A 22,039-nucleotide genomic window follows, 5' to 3' on the forward strand; every position below is an offset into this window, starting at 1 on the left:
ATCAACAGGCTCTATTCTGCCCCCTTGTTTCACTGTACCTTGCTTACCACTTCCCTTTCCTGGCCAAGGCCAGTGATAACCCTGTATTAAGAACACAGTCAGTGTATCTGTATGTATATATATATATATATATATATATATATATATATATATATGTATATATATATAAGCATTTTTTTCAAAGATTCCCTGATGTGCATTCTATATACATTTTACGGTCCCTTCTCTTGATTTTAAAAATATTTTCGACATCTCGCCCGTATTTTGAAAGATTTTTTTTTCCTCTTTTTAAAAATAGCCTTTAAATATGAATGAGTTAAATGTCTTCCCAGAGCAAAGTCAAAGGGACTCTCAGTGTTCATTTCAGTATTGCATCAGACTTAAGCTTTCCATTTATTTTGTCGGGGTTCAGGGGTATAGTAATTGTCAGAATAAACGCCTTCAAAATAATCTGCGCATGTTTGAAAATTCAGTCGGTTCCCTGCCGCAAATTTTTGATGCATTCATAAATCTGCTGAAAAATCACAATGATTTCGATGTGGCAGAGTTGCAAGCAGGAATCTATAGATTTTTTTCGTGGTGTATTACAGATTTCTGACTATTTGCTGCAAATATTGCATAAGACGTTTTTTTTAAACGCGTTTCACCCCAGAAGGGCCTGCCTGAAAACATACCCTGCAGTAAAATCACTGTAGTCCAGGCTTTTTGTCACATACACAGAGCACAGATTTTTTTGATTATGTAGATTTCTTTTCCTACTGCAGTTTCATATGCAAAGCATGCATCCGCCACATCCATGCTATCTCCTAAAGCAGTCATTCTGAAACCCAATCTGGGGACAGTGCAGACTAAATAAAATTTCATTTTGATTTGGCCTCCCGCTGTGAATAGGACTGCTTTGTCTCAGCCGACAGAACCAGCAAGTCAGAAAGGTATGTCCTGTTTTGCATGGCTGATGTTGTGTCTTGAGGCTTACAAATCAGGCCGTCCTGCTCCGGCTCCGCGGCTCTCGCACTCTGCCTTCTCTTTCCCCCTTCCATCCGCCTTTCTCTTTCCCTGTCCATTAGCTCCCGTGCTGCCTGTGGTCTTACCTGCAGGGCAGAGCCGTGGCAAACCCACACCGATTGTTTACTTTGGCATATGCCTGATAGCGTGCGTGGCTGTGTGCGGTTTTTTTTTTTTTTTTTCTCCCACTGTCTTTGTCGGTGGTGGCTTTTTTTTTTTTTTTTCTTCCTCTTTTGGTTTTTGTTTTGTTTTGCTTGCCTTGCCCGCATTTGCTTTCCCTGTAGCTCAAGGTGTTGAATACTAACATGCTAACTTAAAGAAAAATTGTTGAAGTGCTGCTATGATGCTCCAGAGACTTTACTGGAAGATTTGTCATGCTGAATTTTATTGTAAATTTGAGGATGCGTTTAACAGCTTTGAAGGACTTTAGTTTTCATGGCCCTTTTGAGCCTATTTGGCAGAAAAGCAATTGCCCGTTTTAGATAAGGGGGGAAATATAAAATAAGGACTCTCTTCTAATGGGGTTGAACTGTTTCTGCCTTCCTGGTGCGCTTTTACAAAATCCATTGTGGTCTCTGCCTGAAGAGCTGCTAAATATGACGCTTTTGAACGCGACGACCTTCATCCGGGGTCATGTCACTAGAGACTGGATTGTGGCAAATGTTCTTCTTACACTTGTCCCGCCTTTTGGCGAATTTTTCGGCCATCAGGGACGAGCTGCTGTGAGGTTCTCAGAGGCAGCGCTCTGGACACCTGGTGAAGCGTCAGGGGGGCTGAGAGTAGCGGGAGCTCTGCGTTCAAGCCTAGTTTCTCCTTGGAGTTGTCATTGCCCTGAAGCCACTTCGCGGGGAACCATAAGGAAAAGAAGCTTCTCCCTGGTTCACGTATGGACGTATCATGAATCTAAAATACATTCTACCAAACTGGTAAAGATGGGTAGAAAGTAAATGAAAATAAATTGCTTAAGAGAAGGGCAGGGAGCGACTGCTCTTGGACGCTGGGCTCAGCCTAAATCATTCCACCTAAGGTAGAAAGGAATTAAAAAAAAAAAAAAAAAAACTAATCAGCAAAGGGATCCCATCCACTCACCCACCCGGAAGCAGTAACTTCGGCACAAGGCCAGAAGTTAACTTTCATAAATCCGTGCTTCGGCCATCCCGGTGGTTTGTGGGAAGGTCGTGGCGCCATTTCTGGAATTCAGTGGGTGAGCGTTTGGCATTACAACAAATTTTCCTTTTACCACAAAATCCGTAAGTTCACCATTGTGCACCTGTTGGCCAAGAGCCCTGGGAGAGGAGATTCATCGAAAGCTTTAGTAACTTATTGGAAGCTCCCCTCCTTATCAGGTACAACAGGTTGATGAACCCAGTAACAGTTAGTTAAAGAAGATGTGGCAAAATAATACTAGCCTGAAAACAGCATTAGAGGTTGTTTGATAAAGACAGCACAGTCTTACAGCAGGAAGAGGAAAATGGTGGTGAGGGGCACCGCTGGTAAGGTTTGGATTGAGAGATGGAAAATTTCTACGATTATCCAGTAGTACGTGTTTTTGCTCTAACCTCACTAAGAGAGCCAGTTGGTTATTGTATGGCTTGTTAGTTGATGATGTTAAAAAGCCCCAATTGGTTTTTTTGTCTGATTTGTACAGGTTCTGCAGGGGGAACACTTATTGGCATTATAGGGACTTTTTTGATACCTCGGTGATGTTTTAAAAAGTAAATTTGTTACGTTGCTGCATAGGCTTCTTTTAAAAAATGAAATTATATAGCGACAATAAAATACCTTTAAAAAAAATGACAACATGAGCACTGGTTTTAGAAAACAAGGTACTCGCAAACGATCTAAAGATCCATAAAAATACATAGGCATATATATCTATGTTATGTGTGTATACACACACACACACATCCAGAAAGAAAGAGAGAGGGAGACTGAAGCAATTATGCTCTTAAGGAGAGTCATGTGGGGGTGTCTGGGTGGCTCAGTCAGTTGAGCATCTGACTCCAGCTCAGGTCAAGATCTCACTTTTCATGAGTTCGAGCCCCACGTCAGGCTCTGTGCTGACAGCTCAGAGCCTGGAGTCTGCTTTGGATCCTGTGTCTCCCTCTCTCTGCCCCACCCCTGCGCACGCTCTTTCTCCCTCTCTCTCTCAAAAACAAATAAAAAGAAAGAAAGAAAGAAAGAAAGAAAGAAAGAAAGAAAGAAAAGAAAAGAGAAGAAAAAAGTCATGTGGCGCCTGGGTGGCTCAGTCATTTAAGCACCCGACTCTTGATTTTGGCTCAGGTCACATTCTCATAGTTTGTGAGATCAAGCCCCATGTCGGGCTCTGTGCTGGTAACGCGGAGCCTGCTTGGGATTCTCTCTGTTCCTCTCTCTCTGTCTCTCTCCCGCTGGTGCACACTCTCTCTCTCTCACTCAAAATAAATAAACCAACATTTTTAAAAAAAGAAGAGTCACAAAGCTGATTTTGAAGGTAAAAGTCGAGAACTATACCTAGCAGACAAGATTCTACGCCACAGTTTGACTTATCATATACCTGTAATATATACCAAAAGTTCGCTTTGAGCCAGATGATACTTCTAGTAATTCATGTGATCATCTTCGATTTCATCTGCAGGACACAAATGCTATATCATGTTGTTTGTTTGGGAATGACCTCAGTGAAGAACGAATGTTCGCCTTACATCAGTCTATGCCTCTCTGTCTTTGATGTCGGCCAAGCCGGCTGTCCTCCATGTTGTAGTACGTGTGCTCCGTAAATGCGATAGCTCAGTGTGTCTGCAAGCACTTAATAAAATAATGTGGTTAAAATATTGAAGATAATGACTGTAATGGGGGTACTTGGCATGGGAATTCAGTTTATACTAAATTCCATTTGCTAATGTTCGTGGTGACCATAATCTGACCTTCCATATTTCATTATCTGCATCCCTCTACCAGTAAGAAAAAGAACACTGGCTGGGGCTCAGTGTGCATTGTGGCCAAAGATAGATTTCTGTGTTCTCTCGATCCCTCGTAACTCTTGGGAAACGGTGGACACTCCAGGAATCTTTCTTGAGAAGAAGGTGAATGGGTGAGTGAATGGCCCTGGTTGAGCCCAGAAGGAGAACAGGAGGCCCTTTCACTGGTTGGATCCTGCCCCTGCACCAGCTAGAGGTCATCACACATGAAAGAAAGATATTTGAAAGCCACAGGTTCGGGGCGCCTGGGTGGCGCAGTCAGTTAAGCGTCCGGCTTCAGCCAGGTCACGATCTCGCGGTCCGTGAGTTCGAGCCCCGCGTCGGGCTCTGGGCTGATGGCTCGGAGCCTGGAGCCTGTTTCCGATTCTGTGTCTCCCTCTCTCTCTGCCCCTCCCCCGTTCATGCTCTGTCTCTCTCTGTCCCAAAAAAAATAAATAAAAACGTTGAAAAAAAAAATTTTTAAAAATAAAAAAAATTAAAAAAAAAAGCCACACGTTCTCCACCTGGGGCCCCCAGTCTTCCTAAGTGTGTGAATCCTCTGAAGACACATGCATGCTTATCCAAAAGAAATAAATTACCTGACCCGCTCAAGTAGGTCTAAGTAGAACCCCAAATGCTAAGGATCCAGCAGTTCTAAGATCTAGCTAGAGAAACATTGCAAGTGGCAGGGGAAGGAAAATCCATGGCATTCTCTGAAAAGGTCCTAATGAGAATAAAGAAAGAGATCCAATTTATGTATACTCTGTAACTTTCCCAGTAAGGAAAGTTTATTTTACATTCCTGTAGGTGTAGTAATCGAAAACCAGAAACAACAAAGAGAATGCAAGCTGGAATCCAGACACTGGGCACTGGGGAGATACCCCTGAAAATATATCTCTGGAGTTAGTTCTCAAAGCATGACACTAGATTTGAATAAAACGGTTTATGTTGTTTTTATAAAAAAAAAAAAAGTTACTTTCAATAGAGAAGCCATTGACAATACCAATCTTCATCTGAAAAAATACTCTGCTATTTAGATGTGTGTGATAATAAGAAAGGCCATTATAGATCCAAAAAGTCTACCAAGAACTATGAACATTTGGATTTTCTGTTAAGACTTAGGCAGCCTCAGAAAATCCCCACAGAGTAGCAGATTACAGGAGGGAGTCAAGGAAGTTAGTCCGTGAACAATTTGAAATCTAAATTTACTGTTGAAGAGAAGGCTTCTATTTGGCCTATGAAATGAAAAGTTGTACAGTCAGAAAATCTCTGGAAACTGTGACTTTCATGCCCATGGAAATAATCTTAGACCTCAATATTTTGATCTTTGAAAGTGTACAGAAAAGTTGAATGTCCAGAACAAACAAGACCTGCGTTCTAAAGGTACAGCTCTAGATGCTTTCCATACGATGTTTGTCCTCAAAAACTCGTGGAATGGGCATAATGTTTCTTATAAAGCCTACACCAAAATGACCGTTGCCCTAGTCACGTGATAAGACAGAGGGAGGGCCCATGAGCTTCCCTAGCTATCCCCGGTTATGTAAGGGGTGGACCTGTTGTCACAGGGCAAGCAGCCCCACAGGGAGTGACTAGGAGTGACCACTGGCCCCTGAGCTGGATGGAACAGTCGGCAGGAAAGTGGTTCTATAGACACAGAGGGCCGAGCTGAGTTCATAGGGCTGGGAACAGTTACATGCCCTTCCCCTATCATTCTATCCCAGCCAAAATAAAGGATCATGAGTTCACCAGCTCCCGACTGCTTCCAGAAACGCAAGCAGGCCTCTAGAGACTAGACAGACAGTGGAGTCAGCAAGGAAAGGGCCAGAAGAGAATACAAAGCTACCATGTGAATCTGAGAATTCCTACTTTATTCCCAGGGCCGGCAGAATTCATAAATCGCACCCACCTTTCCCCACACAGCAAAATGTCATCTTAGGGGAAGAAACGGGGAAGGGGGCAAATACATAAGAGAGTGGGCCTTTTATCCAAATGGAAGAATGAACATCAATTAAGAAAGACGGCTTAAATGATCAGGCCTGACAGCTCCAAACTTGATTGGACATTTAATTAATTTCTCTCCCCTACCCGCACTCACTGCTGATTGAGGGCTCAGGAAGAGGCCAAGATGAGTCGCCGCCAAAATAAAGAAAATAAATTATGTTTTTGCTTATCTACAAGTTGTATTGGGACTACCATTTTGCAACCAGCGACGCTTGAAAGATCCTAGATTTTCTCACACATGCCTACTACCAATAAGCCAAGGAATGTTAGAAACTTCATATGCCAATCTCAGAAAAAGAGGGGGATGTAATGTTGAACAAATACTGATAGCAATGTGTCAAATTAATCTTCAGTACCTGCCATGCAATATAACTTTAACTCCAGAAGGTGAGACTCCTTTTATGTATGGATTTTTCACCCCGGTTTCTCCAGCTCTGGGATGGATCTCGGAGGCACAAGGACTCTAGCTTGTGGCCCTTTAGGCACAAGGGCTCTAGCTGCAAATGTCTGGAGACCAAGTCCCCGCCCTAGTTCGTAGGTTCATCTCAACAGGGGCCCAAACAAAGCCAGATTCGCTCTCCCCACCATTTGAAATTGAAAACAGAGAATCCCACCTGCCGGGCGCCGTTGGCACTGAGTGACATTAACGTCAACAGGACCGAAGACCCGTCAATTTTACGCCACATTTCAGAAGACCTAGAAACTGGCCACCCTTCTTTTCCTTCCGTGGCCCTGATTAGTCAGCTCTTTCTTTATGTTTAATGCCTTGCAATGCCACCGTGTTATCTTAGTGGATTTCCTCCCTTCCACTCTAAGTTTTCTGGCCTTCCCTTTTGTTGGTTTCAACTTACACGCCGCCAACAAATACATGAACAAGAAATTCTTAGAAATCAGTGGCACGCCCTAGACATTGGACCATGCAGCCTAAGGAAGGAAGTATAGAGACGGTGAAGACTCAGTCTGGGACTTGGGTCCACATGCTGAATCTGGCAACGGATACAAACGTTCGTGATATCTGCCAGAAATTTTCCAGAAAGGCACATAAATGTCTTCAGCAATGCCAGTAGCTGGTAGCATGAAGATGCCCTTACCGAATCAAGTGTTCCAGGGTATGGTCCACAGAATAACTTTCCAAAAGTTATGTTATATTTCTTCTGTTCCGTTGGCTTGTTTCTTCGTGTAAGACTTGTGTCAGTTACTATGAATATACGCAGAAAACCGGCTTAAAATTCAAGATAAAAGTGAGAAGAATCAAGCAGGATCACAGTATTGAAGGATAGAGGCAGACCCCAGCCACTACTACAGGGATCTAATTATTTCCTAAACAGAGACCAGGGAGGGAGTTTTGCAACATTGGAGGAAAATGAATCGAAAACTTGATTTCTAAAACGTATATTATTTTGAAAGTTCGCTGCTGAAACAGAGTCTTTTCCTGTCGCCAGTAAATCAAATTGGTAAAGCAGTCTAAAAATAAAAAAGAACAGGTCGTGTTATGAATGAGACCTAAGTTAGGGCTTGGTTTTCCCATAAGTCCTATCTTGTAATATTTTATGACCCTCCGTAATAACACAAATTATTCATATTAATGTCACTGGTTTTATTAAAATAATGATTATTGGTAGAAAATATATTGTCAAGGAACGTTTTTGTACAGCAGGAAAAACACTCGTTCAATCCATAACAGGCAAGGATGATATAAAACTAGTATAGAAATAGACAACTTTGGGGGAAAAGCCTTCCACCAATTGTTTTAATGGTTTGCTCCGTCTGTGCCAAGGGCAAAAGAAGGTGAATGTAGCTATACCATTATCGCCCGCCCACGTTAAGAATGCCTTCATTCCCCTCTAGTCCATTACAGACTGCTGTGGTTTACACTTATAGATGTTTTTGGATTATTAAAAAAAAATACTTGAACCTTTTAATATTACAGAATGCCTTTGAGGAGAACAGTGTATGAGGGAACAGACATATTTTTCAAGGAGAAGTAACTATCTGTGGTCTAGCCAAGTGATGACTGAGAGCGGGTTAGTTTTCTGTGGTCATTTCTGGTGTGTGTGTGTGTGTGTGTGTGTGTGTGTGTGTGCGCGCGTTGCCAGCTATCTATTACTATTTGGGGAGTGTAAACACTAATGAAGGTGAGGAGCTAGGTGGAACAAGAGGACAGGGTTTGGGGTAATGGGATGAAATTAAGAAAAGGGAAATTTAGGTTGATTACCAATTACCAATTGAAAATCTTCTTAATGTCGAAGCCTATTAGACTGTAGGGTAATCTTCCGAGGGAGGTGGTGGGACTCCCATTGCTTAGATACTTAAAATTAGAGTGGACAGAGCACTATCAAGAACACCCCGTGGTGAATGATCTACCCCGTTGTGTGGAATGAGCGAGTTCACCTTGGTTGCCTTTATAGGCTCAAGCTTCCCCACGACCTGGGGAGAGAAGGGAAGAAAAATGACCCCAGTCTGTCCCACACAGGCCCACCAAGCCCAAGTGATCGGGGGAATCATTTAAAAATACTTCTGCTTTTCATCTGGAACAGTCTTTCTACACTTCCACAGACACCCCCGAAAAAGACAGATCTGTTGGCAACAAAGACCTTCCCAAAGGTACACGTTTCCCACCTGGGAAGTTCACAGCTTTCTGAGATTCACAGACGCAGCGTCTTGTGTCGTGTGGTACTCTGCTTTTCCCTGGAGTAGAAATTGGATCAAGCAGGCCAGTGACACTTTGAGAACGTGGCTATCGTGACATTTGTGGGCAGACATGGTCTGTCATTGTAGGAAGATAAAGAAATTGAAGGAAGGGAAAGTGAGAAAGAGAACCTCAGCTCGAGAGAGAACAGATCAGAGTAGCAATTGATGAACATTGTCCCATAGTCCAGGTGAAGGTAGGGAAGAGGGATTACATGAGGAAAATGGGCATTCCCTCTTGTTCCCTTGGAGCCCGTTGTGGTACCCGGGAGTCTACTTCAGAAGAGGCTCTTTTACTTAATGGGAACATTTCTGGAAATGAATATATTAGAGACAATGCAGTCGTATCTTCTGATTTTAATGAAGTCTTACCTCACGCTCTTCGATCGGGGTTCTTTCTGTCAGTCATAATACAATTTTTAAAAATATATCCACGTGGTTTTAGAATCGTTTCTTTTTGCTCAGAATATCTCTCTGTTCTGGCTGACATAGACACGTCCAGGCTTTTCCAAAAGCCTTCAAAACAGAAGTGAGGCATGAGAAAGAGTGTGTCTCTATATGAGTTGCTGAATGTAATGGGCAGTGGAAGCCAGAGACATGAATGACACAATAAAGTCATCCAGCACTGAACGTCCTCTCCCTGCTGGAGGTGACAGAGGAGGCTGAATGCCACGGGAAGGTGGGGGCAGAGAAAGCCTGTACACTGAAACTCTATTTTATTTTATTTTTTTTTAATTTTTTTTCCAACGTTTTTATTTATTTTTGGGACAGAGAGAGACAGAGCATGAACGGGGGAGGGGCAGAGAGAGAGGGAGACACAGAATCGGAAACAGGCTCCAGGCTCTGAGCCATCAGCCCAGAGCCTGACGCGGGGCTTGAACTCCCGGACCGCGAGATCGTGACCTGGCTGAAGTCGGACGCTCAACCGACTGCGCCACCCAGGCGCCCCTGAAACTCTATTTTAAATACATCCAGCCTCCTCTGCTCTGTAAAACCAACCAGAACGTCAACAGACTTAAGCTTCCTTCCTGGTTCCTCTTACCTTTCTAGTAGACAATGGCCACAAAGGTAACTCTTGAGGTTCAGAGAAGGTAATTGGAACAAGAGAATTTAAGTGTAACGCAAGGTTCAAAGTCCCCTTCTGATAAGTGCTGGGCAAGAAGCAATGTATACCTTCCATATCTGCATGTGTACCTTCCATATCACATGTGCAGTTCTAATCTCCCATTTCTTCCTTGTGGCAAATTCTTTCTGTCTTTCTAAGTTTAAGGTTTTATTTGATTACAAAGTCACTGTCATTTTGGGGAGCCTGGGTGTCTCGGTTGGTGAGCGTCCGGCCTGGGCTCAGGTCATGAGCTCGCAGTCTGTGAGTTCCAGCCCCACGTCGGGCTCTGAGCTGACAGTTCAGCACCTAGAGCCTGCTTCCGATTCGGTGTCTCTCTCTCTCTCTGCCCCTTCCTCGCTCATCCCCTGCCTCTCTCTGTCTCTCAAAAATGAATAAACGTTAAAAAAAAATTTTTAATTAAAAAAAAAAAACTAAAAAACAAAGTTGCTGTCGTTTAAATCAATAAAAATATCTCACTCCTACCAACTGGTCTCACACATAAAATGAACATTTTCCCCCTAAAAGTTATCTTTTTTTTTTCCCCTTGTGGGAAAAAAATTTCTTCAGGAACTTGTGATTGTACACAACGAAATGTATGTTTCAGAATTCAAACACCTACGTGCAACCTACTGCTTCAACTTTCGGCTTGAAACAGACTTGCATGACTTTTCTTTAAGGGGAATGGTATTTGGAAATAACCCAGGTCCTCTGTTGTGAGCTCAAGGTTCTTGAACAATTGGCAAATGCGTCCTAACCACTAGGCTGCAGGGAACACCCAGAGTCTGGGTGCAGTTGACTGATTATTCATCTGAAATAAACACCAAAATGTTTCACTACAAAAAAGCCACTCTTCTGAAAAGATTTCAAAGTCATTCAAATGTACCTTCAAAACAGTATGCAATATGGAAATCTCCAAATACTCACTTCTTATGCTCAACTAAGGGTATCGTTTTTCTGTTTCTTAGATCCAAACATTGCAATTTACTTTTAGGGTGATAATACTTTATGCGGAAATATCTTTTTGCAGCACTTTCCTGCACATTATTTCATTTTGTCTTCTAAGAGATGTTCAGTTTTTATTGCCAAAAATTTTTTTTTAATTTAATTACAACTGAATTTTATTTCACCAACTGGTAGGAAAAAAATAGTAGAGTTGTGATAAAACTCACATACGATAATAAACATGGCCATAAGGGTAGACTTTAACAAATCGTGACCACTTAATGCATTTTCGTATCTGCTGAAGTAGGCTTTCAAATGAGAGTGGGGTATTTATATCTCATAAAAACTATGCGCCCTTCTTGGGAATAGAGATTAAAGATACCCCAAGACTCTTTGTTTTATCGACCAGTTCAGTTTTTAGATTCTATTTTTTTTTTAATTTTTTTTTCAACTTTTTTATTTATTTTTGTGACAGAGAGAGACAGAGCATGAACGGGGGAGGGGCAGAGAGAGAGGGAGACACAGAATCGGAAACAGGCTCCAGGCTCCGAGCCATCAGCCCAGAGCCCGACGCGGGGCTCGAACTCACGGACCGCGAGATCGTGACCTGGTTGAAGTCGGATGCTTAACCGACTGCGCCACCCAGGCGCCCCTAGATTCTATTTTTCAGATTCCCAGTCTCTTGGTGTTCTGGCTTCTCCCACCTCTTCACATGTGGTCCCCACTGCCCCACTAGACAGACAGTCCTGGCGGGGGCAGGATTGGGGTTGTGCTTTCTTTCTCTCTCTCTCCTCTCTCGCTCTTGGATCATTCTCCCTACTTTAACCCTAATGCTTTAAATGACTCCCCCAGAATACCTTCTGATAATCACTTGGGCTCAATTCCCACTACCTAGAAAGGTTCTAGTAGTTTCGTTCTTCCTTGAAAACTTTTCACAGAAAAGTTCTTCCACGTGACCAAGATGATACAGGGTACCTAAAGAACAGCGGGCAAAAACAAGACGAAAAACACACCAGGCCTGCATTCACCGTGAGCATATGGTCTGATGGAGGTCCTGAGATGTCCGTCTGGGGTCTCTGTAGCAGGATGGGATGGGAGAAACATAGCGCTAGGCTGGCCCCCAGGGAGACTCTGCACCCGAGTTCAGAAAATCCCCAGGCTCACTCAGCACTACTTGGCAAGCTTTGCTGCAGCCCTGGGGGGCAGCCAGGCCCAAGGGGGGGAAAGGGAGACAGCCGAGGTAAGTGTCATTTCCAAAGTCATAGCATCAGTAAGAAGCACGAATCAGCATTCAAACCAAGTGTTCCGCGGATGCTACTGGTTAGCTTAGACCCTGCCTCACTTAGCCAAAACACGTACTTCTCCTCTGATTGACAGGGAGGATTTGGGTTAGTATTTCAAAAGCAAAGGACAGAGAAGCTTAATAATGCTGAAGTTCAGAGACTGTTCTTTCGTCGAGTTTGTATTCCTACCCTTCCTGGAACCCCACTGAATTAAGTGGCATGATGGCACTGGGCAATGGGGGAGGGGGGGCAATCCATGAATTAAAAACTGGTTTGTTGGGGCGCCTGGGTGGCGCAGTCAGTTAAGCGTTCGACTTCAGCCAGGTCACGATCTCGCGGTCCGTGAGTTCGAGCCCCGCGTCAGGCTCTGGGCTGATGGCTCAGAGCCTGGAGCCTGTTTCCGATTCTGTGTCTCCCTCTCTCTCTGCCCCTCCCCCGTTCATGCTCTGTCTCTCTCTGTCCCCAAAATAAATAAACGTTGAAAAAAAAATTAAAAAAAACTGGTTTGCAAGGAAGTCCAAGGAATATTATGTAATTCTGTTGACAAGACGTATAGATAGATAGATGACGGGGGGAGGGGGAGGGGGTAACAAAATAATATAGCATTGGAAGCCCACAAAAGCATGCTACAAAAGAGTTCCTGTTGGTCACTCATCTCCAATTACAATTGGCAAGATCCACTCTGTAGTTTGTGGAGCCCGCTACAACATGAAACGGTCGGGACCCCTTGTGAGAAATGAGTAAGGATTTCAAGACAATGACAGCAGAGCATGAAACCAACCAGGGGATGGCACGTGACCACACAGGTCCCACACGCACGAAGGGGGCCCTGGCTGGCATTAACGCTTCTGCACATTATCCAGTCCTGCTTGGAAAGGCCGCCGTCTCAACGCCACGTCAAGAAAACCACCCAACGATTAGGGCCGTTTACAAATAGAGCGGACTGCTTTGTTAAGCAGAATTTGCCCTTCAAGGGAAAGTTCACACCGAACCTGGAAGACCATCTGTCAAAGATGTTGAGGACGGATTGATTCCTCCATTAGGGGAGCGCCGGATTGGACCCTAGAGGTCCCTTTCCATGCTGGGATTCTGTGAGTCAGACAGTTTCCATCTTCCGATTTTTGAATGGAGCCACTTTCTACGATTCACCAATACCGCCTACGAAGCACACCAAAGTTCCCGACACTGTCACCTTAGCAGGGAGCAGTCAGATCTTGGCTTTATGGTTATTTGACGTAAGTAAAGACGGTCGTACTTACGTACGTGGGCAGTATAAGCATGTGCACAATTATACTCAGCATGCGAGAGCGTGCTGATAGAAGACAGCCAAGGCAGCTTGGGTATTTCATTACTTCAAGATCCTGTGTCTGTCAGTACTACGTGAAGTTTATGGCCCCCTTAGCCACAGAGTATCACAACCAACCCTTTTTGGTCACTGTAAGTCTCCATACAATCGCGGTGCCATTGCCCAGAGAAGCCAAGGTAAGAAGCCACTAAGGAAGTATTTGAAAGGGTTGGAGCCGTAATATTGAAATGTTAATAAAGACGATGCTGTGGACTTGAAAGGCAGCAAATGCAGGATCCCATGCCTTCTTGAGTTGATCAACAAAGAAACCAGCCCACACATAGAGTGGAGCTGAAAAACTATTCAGATTCTCTACTGGCATTGCATTCAAAAACCAAAGCAACAAGGGGAAAAAAAATGAAACTACCGAGGTCCTATTGTTTTGCCTAAGTAGCAACATCATTAGCGATATTAATATCTTGTATATTGCGTCCCCCCCCCCCCACCCAGCCTGCTCAGCTATTTTAAGTCTTCTTAACGTTAGTTAAATGGCTAGTGGCGAGGTTGATGTGCCCCTGTTTCCTTCCAGAGCTCCCAGGCAGTAGCATGTACCGTTGTCATTTTGTTAATAAAATGGGATGGCATTGGTTTCCAGCATCCTGGATTTTTGTTGAGCAAAGCAGCATGGTGTATCAAAGGCATGTCAAGAGATGTGACGTAAATGAAAATCACGGAGTATCATAATGCCGCACAACAGGTGCACAAAATAGATGTTCAGAATGGTTTCTATTATTTGGCTTTTTTGGAATCAAATCAGAATCAAGAACAATAGTGGCCATTTCAGATAAATTACTTCTGCACATTCTTGCAGATTGAGCAGCTGTAAAGGAGGGGAGGGGGGAGACGGGGGTGCACGCTATTTGGAAGGTGGATGCAAATATATTTGTAATGTGTATACAGTGTCCTCAGTATATTAAATTTTTGCCTTTCATGTGCAATGATAAAAGTGGTTTCCTTTCCAGGATTGCATGTTTCATTAATACCACATTTTAATAATTAAATAGCACAACTCTAGAGGCAATAGCCAAGATAAAAGTTTGCAGACAATCCATTATTTCTCGCAGACAGCCCTTGTGAAGAACCCATGCAGATGCAGCCTAATGATTTAAGTTCTAAAATGGGTTGTTTAATAAAGTCTTGGGTGTTTGTGGAGTTTTGTTCTGGTGGGCAGTCTCTTTTCTTTTGTCGGGTGTGGCGTTATTATTAATGATAAGAGATGGGCTGAGGGGCTGGTATCCCCTCTCTACATCATTATCCACCTTGGCCCACTCGGGCTATTTTTGTTGCATTACAGTTCCTATTTGTAATTTTTAACGTTGGGAAGAGAGAGGTTTGTTGTCTTTTTAATCCTCTCTGTTAGCATATTCTATTTTATTAGACATAATTCACAGGGAGAGAGAGAAAGGGAGGTAGACACTGGTTCAGGGGGATATATAATTGGGTGTAGGGGGATTAAACTATTATTATTCTACCCTCTTAATGGATGCCCCATAAAGAACCCATAGCACAGGCATTAATGAGTTATGAAGGAAGAGTAGGCAAGCTGAACAGTGTTTCCATTATTGCAATCCTACTTACGCACAAATTGTTTAGCACCACTCGAAAGGAACCCCGGACTCCTGATGTATTTAAGCAGAGAAATTTTCCTTCAGAATTGTCTTGTTCTTTCTCAATCTCTGACTTCCAGTTTGCAGGATCTTTCTCACATGCCAATCCCGATATTTAGTTTTGCTCCACATCAGGCCTTGCTATTAAAAAAACAAAACAAAACAAAACAAAACTGCCTGAAATTTTTTACATCAAATAGAGAAATCTATAAATAGCTATAAAAACATATTCTCTTCTTTGATTAAGGAAAAAAAAAAAAAAAAGCGCAAGCTATGTGAACACTAATGCCCCCAGGTGATAGGAGTGGGAAATAAGTTTAAAGAGCATTATTTTTTAGGTGTAAATATTCAAAAGTTGAAGAAAAAGGTTACACGTGAAAATTACGGCGTGCTTTGACGTGGAGCTTAGCAACAGAATCAGAGCCTTGCCCTTGCGCCGTGGTTCTTGTTGTTGATGTTGGAGGTGAAAAAGCAGAGAGAGAGTAAAAAGCACAGAGCTTTCACAGATGTATTACATAATGTATTCAGGTGGTTTTAGTGGATTACTCCTTGGTTTAAGGGGCTTTCGGATACACTGCTCTCCACTCACATGGTGTCAGTGTATACAGTAAATCTTTCCCTCCTTGTGTCCTTTCCACTCTCTCTGCCTCTTACAATACAGTTGGATTTTTCCCCTCTTGAGGGAACGTATAAATTTGGTGACCACAGCAGAGAAGCCATCACACATCACTTGGAGCTACCTTTGTGTGATATTTTGCAAACCTCGCAGACTTGTCATAAAACTTTTATCGAAGAATTACTACTCCGCTGAACTGTAATTCACAGCAGTGTTTGTGAAACGCTTCCTCCCCCGTAAAATCATCACTCCACCAGATGATGATGGCTTTGAGGCTTCTTTATTGTAAACTTACGTATAAGAATTAGAACTGGAGGTCCTGTTCAATTGGAAAGTTTTTGAGTCATATTCTTTCCCAAGCGAAGGTATTTTTAAAAACAATTTTAATTCCGCGGCTGGCTGTGTTTTCTAATAAATCCTCTCTACTTTTCTTCTGTGGCAATCTGTCCAGCATCTGTAACTTGGAATGTGTTTGTAAAATATGAAGCAACCGAGGATGGTGTTCCAATGGAAACTGAGCTACCTCCCTAAAGGGAATGTTTATGTAAGCAATTTCACACGATAAGGTTTACGGTTAAGGTAGCACACATCCAAGATCTAGGATTTAACCTTCCAAAGAGGCACCGTTTCATTTTTGATGTATCTTTTCGCTTTTATAAAATGCGTTTCAGTTCTCATACATAAACTACGAGGCAGAGAAATGAAAAGTTCTTTGCATGAGAAATAGTATCCTAAGGTATATGAAAACTTGGTGTTGGAAGTCATTTTCACTTCTTTCCATTCGTTTTTATTGCTTTCCAAAGTGAAAACTCCATAGACTCGGAAGCCAAAGGGCCTTTTGAAAAATGCCACTTTCAGATTTCAGCCAACAGCCACAGCTGAGTCGACAAGGGAGGGTTCTAACAAGACAGTTGCTTGCTGCTGGCTACAGTTCCCACTTTTGTTTCCTATGGAAACTAACACGGGGCAAATTGAAAGACTGATTATTTTAAGGCTCCGCTGTCTTTCCTGATCCAGTGTCTACAGTATTTTCATAGAAAAAGGGAGCAGGAAAAGCAGGGGAGATGTCAGACCTTGTCAGTTCCAGCTGTGGTTGTTGGCAGAGGGCTGAAAGTCCCAGCTTTTCAAACAAGCTACAGAAATCCCTGCTCTTTTTGCTTTCACAACAAAAATGTTAGTTGAACGGCGACTTCACCTTTACCTGTCCCTTCTACTCCTTCCTTTCGCACTGGGATTTCTAGGGAGGAAAGGTGGAACGATAGTTCGTTTGGGCAGTTAAGAGGGAAAATCGCACGGCCAAAAGTTTGTTCCGATAAAGAACCCATGAATAATGGATTCCCTCTAACCACGAGACTCTGTATCTGTGAATGTAAGTAACTGGTCTATCCAATTGGCGATGTATTCAGAGCCTCGGTTTTCTCTGTTGATTTCTTCCCAATGAACATTTCTTCCCTTGTGAATCTCACCTTTTGTGGGGTGGGGATAAAAAAGGCAGGAGGTACAATAAATATCAGTTGTCCGGAAAACGTGAATCATTACAGATCCTAATGCTAAAAGTGACTTAAAGAGTTTGATTGGCTTTGCACGGATAAAACCTGTCCTGTCCTCGAGTGCCCGCCACTTCCTCAGTCTCCTCCAGAGATTTCACGAAATCGCTCCATTTACATTTTACAAACTCTATGCATTTAGCAACTTCTGGTTCCCTGATGATGACCAGTTACCTTTTCAATCACATGGTGGTTCAAATGAGTTCATAGTTTAATGCATTCTATTTTAAAAATGTCAGAATACGTAATTAGAGGAACGGGGGGGGGGGGTTGAGTGCTTTATGTTATCACGGGAAGGAAACTCATGATTATCTACTCAGGGCATCTATTATTATTGTGTGCTTACTATGAACCAGGCACTTAATATACACCGTCTCAATTAATTCTCCCAAGAACACTGGGGAAGTGGTTACTATTATCTTTATTGCACAGACGAGAAAACTAGGGCTGGCTTGAACGGCGTTCTAACGTCACACAAGAAGAGATGGAAAGATATGGAAACCCAGATCTTTCTGACTCAGCACACATCTTCTTAACAACTGTGCTGTGTCACTTCCTTTCTCTCCACTTGCTCACACACGGGAGAGGGGAGGGGCGAAATGACATAAAAACGATTGTCCACAGGCTGCTTGCCGGTATAGACAAAGAGCACTCCCCGAACCGTGAGGCCGACACAGTGGAGGCACGGTAGGTGCAGTCGCTGTGGCCCTGCAAGGTCATTAGGAAGAGTGAAAGCTGCTCACAGAGAGAGCTGTCAATAGAGATCTGGTTTGTCCTCTCACACCGAAGCGCCCGGCATCTCCGGCCAGCCTTGCTGTCAGCAGCTTTCCACCCCATTCCTCCTGGGAGCAGGGAGAAGTAGTGATAACTCACTACTGTTCCTTCCCAGAGTGGCCCGAACCCGAGCAAGAGCCTCATCTTGAAGCTGAGAGGATACAGAAACGCAAGAGATGTGTGACCTCAGGAACATGTGCACCAAATCCCTGGCATCCAGCCATCTTAGGCAAAAGGAGAGAGATTAGGTTTACATCAGAGAAAGAGGCCGGCCCAGGCATTTTCTCTCCTTTCCAAAGGCATCATTGCAGACACGCACACACTCTGTGCAATCCGTATTTCTGTACGAGGTCAGAGTTCAGAGTAGGCCCATGGTTAGACTCCAGAAGCTCAGTATTGCCTATTATTCCTTCGATAAGGAGAATTAAAAAAAAAAAAAAAATTATCCCACAGATTAAAGTCAATGCTGTTAACATTTAAATATCTGTGAGCTTTGGGGCGCCTGGGTGGCTCAGTGGGTTAAGCGGCCGACTTCGGCTCAGGCCATGATCTTGCGGTCCGTGAGTTCGAGCCCCGCGTCGGGCTCTGTGCTGACCGCTCAGAGCCTGGAGCCTCTTTCAGATTCCGTGTCTCCCTCTCTCTCTGACCCTCCCCTGTTCATGCTCTGTCTCTCTCTGTCTCAAAAATAAATAAACGTTAAAAAAAATTAAAAAACAATAAATATCTGTGAGCTTTAACGATTGGTATAAATGTTATATTTAAAGTCTAAACGAAGACCCCAAATTTTTTCCCAGGTTGAGGAAGATGGAAGACGGGAATTTAGGCGTCCTAGGACATTTGTGGTCTGAAGGGGTGGGCCAAAGAGATGGCACGAATCTTGGGTGGGAGAAAGGCAGAGCGAGACAGTCAATTCTTCTCCACCACAAACTGGCATTTCTTTTTTTTTTTTTTTTTTTTTAGTTTATTTGAGAAAGAGAAAGAGAGAGAGCACTTGTGGGTGGGGGAGAAGCACAGAGAGAGAGAGGGAGATAGAGAATCCCAAGCAGGCTCCATGCTATGATCAGAGAGCAGGAAGTAGGGACCGATCCCACAAACCACGGACCATGACCTGAGCCGAAATCAAGAGCCGGTCGCTAAGTCAACTGAGCCACCCAGATGCCCCCAAACTAGCATTTCTGTGTACCACTTAGTGTACAGGAGCATTTTTGTCTACACTGGTGCATTTATAAGTTGAAAAGAAAAAGCCTCAAAAGTATGCTCTCTGGTTATGGTTTGAAGCACGAGAATTTTTCCAATTTAATTAATGAGGTAAATTGGCAACTTCCTTCCTTCAGAAAAACAAAAACAAAAACAAACAAAACTCGGCTCTTAAGGACTGAACTCTTAATGATTGGTAACAATATTTTCCAGACAATTTTTTAATATATGTTTTGACTGAATCATTTTAGGCTTCAAGAGCAAAACCCCAAAACTACTTTCAGACATCTTACAAATTAAAAATACACTGCAGGGGCGCCTGGGTGGCTCAGTCGGTAAGCGTCCGACTTCGGCTCAGGTCACGATCTCACGGTCCATGAGTTCGAGCCCCGCGTCGGGCTCTGGGCTGATGGCTCAGAGCCTGGAGCCTGCTTCCGATTCTGTGTCTGCCTCTCTCTCTGCCCCTCCCCCGTTCATGCTCTGTCTCTCTCTGTCTCAAAAATAAAAATAAAAACGTTAAAAAAAAAATAAAAAAAAAATACACTGCATTGTCAAAAGGCCAATACTCAAATCTTCTAACTTAAAAAAATCCTACCTATTCCACGGATCCACACTAATCTTGCCATTATAGACATAGGTGTGTGTGTGTGTGCACACATACATACATACACACGCACGTATATATATGTATATATATACGTATATATACATATATACGTATATATATACGTATACATATGTATACGTATATATATACGTATATATACATATGTACGTATATATATACACATATACATATATGTATATACGTATACACGTATATACACGTATATATACGTATATATGTATATATACACATATACATATATATGTATATACGTATACACGTATATACACGTATATATACATATATGTATATATACACATATACATATATATGTATATGCGTATATACACGTACATACATATATGTATATATACACATATACATATATGTATATATACATATATATACGTGTGTGTGTATGTATGTGTGCACACACACACAAACGTACATATACCTACTTTCTTTTAATTGAGAGAGGGTATGTAAGGAGTACAGTCTCTGAAGCCTGCGTCAGCCTTGGGTTTGAGTCCTAATCCTGACAGTTACCAGTCGTTTTTAAACATTTCTCTTTTTTTGCTTATTTTCTTTTGAGAGGGAGAGCAGGAGTAGGGGAAGCGTAGAGAGAGAGGGAGACACAGAATCTGAAGCAGGCTCCGGGCTCCGAGCTGTCAGCCCGAGGTTGGGCTCGAGCCCACAAACCGTGAAGGCATGACCTGAACCGAAGTCGGACGCTTAACCGACTGGGGGCTCCCCCCGGCCTCCCTGACAGTTCCTAGTTGTAAGACTTTGGACAAGTTCCTTAGCTTCCTTGTACCTCAGTTTCTTCATTTGTGAAATACAGGGAAACAAGAGTCCTTCTGTCCTGCTACATGGTAAGCACCATGTAAGTGTTTGTTGAATGAATAAAATACCATTATGATGATAATTCTACTCCCAATCCAATAAGGTAATAATTCAGGCTTAGACATCCCATTCTGTGTCTCAGAGAAATGACACAGTTAATATGGCATTTAAGTGCAAGAAGGACTGAATCCACAGCTTTGTCGTTTCCACTAAATCACACCGCCCATCTTTTCTCAATCTACTCTTGTCAGTAAATTTTCTTTCTATACCTACTTATTTTTAAGTCTTATATATATTTTTTTACTTGAAGGTATTCTTCATAGCTTATGGATGCCAATTTTTTAACGATGACACAGCTTGTTTATTTTGGTCTTTGAACTAGTGTTTGATGGTGTCTTGTGTGTAACAGATCAATTGTGTAGCATGTCCTTTCCCATTGTCACTTCAGAAAATACTTGAACTCCATGTCAATAGTATATTCCCTTGTATTTTCTTCTAAAAGTTTTAGCTTTATTTTTCATAAAGTACTTACCCATCCGTGATACATTTTTGAAAATAGTGTGAGGTTGGAATCTGATCTTTTAAATTTACATATTTATTTATATTTCTATTTGGGTATATTTATTTATTTTGAGAGAGAAAATGCCTGTGTGAGCAGGGGAGGAGCAGAGAGAGAGAGAGAGAGAGAGAGAGAGAGAGAGAATCCCAAGCAGGCTCCACACTGCCAGTGCAGAGCCCCATGCAGGGCTCCAACTCAAGAGCCACGAGATCATGACCTGAGCCAAAACCAAGAGTCAGATGCTTAACCAACTGAGCCACCCAGGCGCCCCGGGATCTAATCTTTTTTTTTTTTTATTTTATTTTTAACACTTATTTATTTTTGGGACAGAGAAAGACAGAGCATGAACGGTGGAGTGGCAGAGAGAGAGGGAGACACAGAATCGGAAGCAGGCTCCAGGCTCTGAGCCATCAGCCCAGAGCCCGACGCGGGGCTCGAACTCACGGACCGTGAGATCGTGACCTGAGCCGAAGTCGGACGCTCAACCGACTGAGCTACCCAGGAGCCCCAAAGGATCTAATCTTTTAAATCTTTCCTCCATTTAAAAGATTACCATTTATTAATAAGTTCACTATTTCTTACATTGTCATCCCAGCTTCACAGAAGGGCACTATACTGTGCTCCCATGTGTATATACACACACCCACACATGCAAGCACATACACATCCACATGCATATTTTCAAGAACAGATACAGACATCGATGATGTACAGGCATAGATTGGACACAGAGGCAGGGATATAGCGAGAGACACAGACACAGAGATATACACTCACACACACACGTATATATCTCTCGTCCTGAGAGATTCAGGACAGATTCAGAATCAGAAGATTCTGTTCTAGGTGTCAATTTGTTTATTTCATAAGCACAGCAATGGTTTAGTCACTGTGGCTTTATAATAAGGCTTCATACGAGTTTTCCTCCTTTCTGTTCCGACCCTTTTTTTAATGATTATTTTATGAATATATTGCTTTCAT

The 22,039-nt window shown here is 42.8% G+C and overlaps 1 long non-coding RNA gene across 2 annotated transcripts in view; it reads left to right on the forward strand.

The window, feature by feature from the left end:
* Positions 1–499: 499 nt before the first annotated feature.
* Positions 500–22,039, forward strand: part of LOC121016454 (uncharacterized) — a 79,989-nt gene continuing 58,449 nt past the window's right edge. Inside the window, exon 1 of one of the 2 annotated variants that reach the window (XR_005784277.1) lies at positions 500–932. This is a non-coding gene — a long non-coding RNA (uncharacterized LOC121016454). The remainder of the gene's footprint in view (positions 933–22,039) is intronic. The other variant, XR_005784278.1, reaches the window with a different exon arrangement.

Source organism: Herpailurus yagouaroundi, unplaced genomic scaffold (genome assembly GCF_014898765.1).
Source record: "Herpailurus yagouaroundi ecotype Mexico unplaced genomic scaffold, PumYag 210, whole genome shotgun sequence".
Taxonomy (NCBI): domain Eukaryota; kingdom Metazoa; phylum Chordata; class Mammalia; order Carnivora; family Felidae; genus Herpailurus; species Herpailurus yagouaroundi.